The sequence below is a fragment of the Arachis duranensis genome, chromosome 6 (assembly GCF_000817695.3).
Source record: "Arachis duranensis cultivar V14167 chromosome 6, aradu.V14167.gnm2.J7QH, whole genome shotgun sequence".
Taxonomy (NCBI): domain Eukaryota; kingdom Viridiplantae; phylum Streptophyta; class Magnoliopsida; order Fabales; family Fabaceae; genus Arachis; species Arachis duranensis.
The window spans coordinates 40,360,784-40,363,139 of record NC_029777.3 but is presented as its reverse complement, the minus strand read 5'-3'; positions in this window follow the sequence as shown (position 1 = coordinate 40,363,139).

The following is a 2,356-nucleotide window of genomic DNA, read 5'->3' as shown; positions in this document are numbered from 1 at the left end:
AAGGTATTCTTCTGACATGCTTTCAGAATAGAGCATCTTATATATATTCTATGATGGTCTGTCTGAATTGTCCAAGATGTCATTGGATCACTCTATTGGTGGATCTCTTCATCTGAAGAAAACCCCTGCTGAAGCCCAGGAACTCATTGAGATGGTTGCAAATAACCAGTTCATGTACACTTCTAAAAGAAATCCTGTGAATAATGGAATGACTTAGAAGAAAGGAGTTCTTTGATGTGTGGAAAACGATCCAACACAAAACTCACCGGCAAGTGTACCGGGTCGCATCAAGTAATAATAACTCACATGAGTGAGGTCGATCCCACAGGGATTGAAGGATTGAGCAATTTTAGTTTAGTGGGTGATTTAGTCAAGCGAATCAAGTTTTGGTTGAGTGATTTGTGTTTAACAAGAAGTAAATGACAGTAAATGTAAAGGGGGAAGGGAAAAGTGCAGTAAATTGAAAAACAGAATTGTAAATTTGCAGAATCTTAAAGAGCAAGAAAGTAAATGACTGAAACTTAAAGTGCAAGAAACTTAAATTGCAGTAACTTAAATGGCAAGAAAGATAAATGGCTTAAATATAAAAGGGGATTGAGGAATGGGATTGCAGGATCTAAACAAAGAAGAAGTAAATTGCAGCAATTGATTGAGCAGAAATTAAATCAGAAGCAAATATCATTCAAACAGAAAGAAAATAAAATGCAGCAAAGGTTCACAGAAGAACCAAGAGTGAATTATGATCTCAGGATCCCAAGGGCTTAGGTAACAGAGCCTGAAACCCAATTTCCTTCCCAGATCTGAAGTAACTAAGCAATTGACAGAAAGTTAAAGAAGAAGTAATAGAAGGACAGAATTGAAATTGAATTATGCAGAGAACAAAGTGCAAAGAGTTTGAATGGGAATTGGGACAGAATTTCCCCAATTTCACACACCCAAAACTCAGAAAAAGAAGAGTAGAATTGCCCAAGGGAAATGAGGAAGGAGATCAATCAATTCTCCCTTGATCCTCTTAGTGCTCGGACAAGTCTCTCAAGAAAGTATTCAAAAGCTCTCAAAATAAAAGTAAAAATTCAAAGCTCAAAGTAAAGGTCCTAATTACATCAAACTAACTCCTATTTATACACTTTCTAATCTTGGATAATGGGATTTGGATGGGCTTTTGAATTGGTGAAGAAATGAATTCAAATGAATTTTTAATTTGAATTTTGGCCCAAAAAGTCACTCCCAGGAGGCTGCCCTGCCCTTGTGGAGGGCAGGGCAGAAAAATGAAGCTTGGTGCGTGGATTTGGTACGGCCATGTGCGAGTTGGTGCGAGCAAGATGCGTGTTGGTGCGAGTCTGGCGCATCTGGCGCGTCCTGGTGCGGCAAGATGCTGCCCTGCCCGTGCCAAGGGCAGGGCAGGAAAGTTGGTGCGCCAGATTTGAGGCGTGCGTGCATTGGTGCTGCCAGAGGAGGAAATTGGTGCGCCAGGAAGAAACTTGGTGCGACGAGATGCTGCCCTGCCCGCGCCAAGGGCAGGGCAGAAATTTGTGGTGCTGCCAGGGAACGTTGGTGCGTGCGGTTGGTGCTGCCAGGAACAAAACTTGGTGCGCCAAATTTGTTGCTTGGTGCGCCAAGTTCTTGTGCCATCCAAATGCTGCCCTGCCCGCGCCAAGGGCAGGGCAAGGTCCTTTCCTTCATGGCCCGTGTTCGAAACTGGGAAGAGGCAAACACGCTACATTTTTCTTGGCTTCTTGGCACGGTAGTGGGTCTTAGAGCTTGGCTTCCTCATGGTTCTTTGTTCGAACCTTGTGGCATGCATGGGTGACCTTTTTTTCTTGATTTCTTTCCTTGAGATGCCCGATTCTGCTCTCCACAAGGGCAGGGCAGAGTTTGCTTCTCTTGGCTCCAAGGCACCATTTTGTGCTCTGCCCTTGTAGTGGGCAGGGCAGAGTTGCCTTCCTTGGCTTGGTCACCTAATGTTGCTCTCCTAGAGGGCATTCTGCCCTTGTGGAGGGCAATGTTGCTTCCCCATTAGTTGCGGCACGCTTCTCTCCTCTTTGGCCACGCTTTCCTTTTCTTGTGTTACGCTTCTAGGCCACGCTTTTCATTTTCTTTTCTTTTCTTCACCTACAATAAACCAAACAACCACTCAAAGTATCACTAAATTCAAGAGGCTTATAAATCAATTAAAATTCAATCAAAATTAGCTTAAACCTCATGATTTAACATTAATTTCATGGTGGTTGCTTGATTTAGAGAAGTTATGCATTTTCACTCCAAATCACTTACTTAGGATGCAAGAAAGTGCATAAATGCTAACAAAACAAGTGAAATTAGCTTGAAAAATGGGTATATGATGACTTGTCATCAG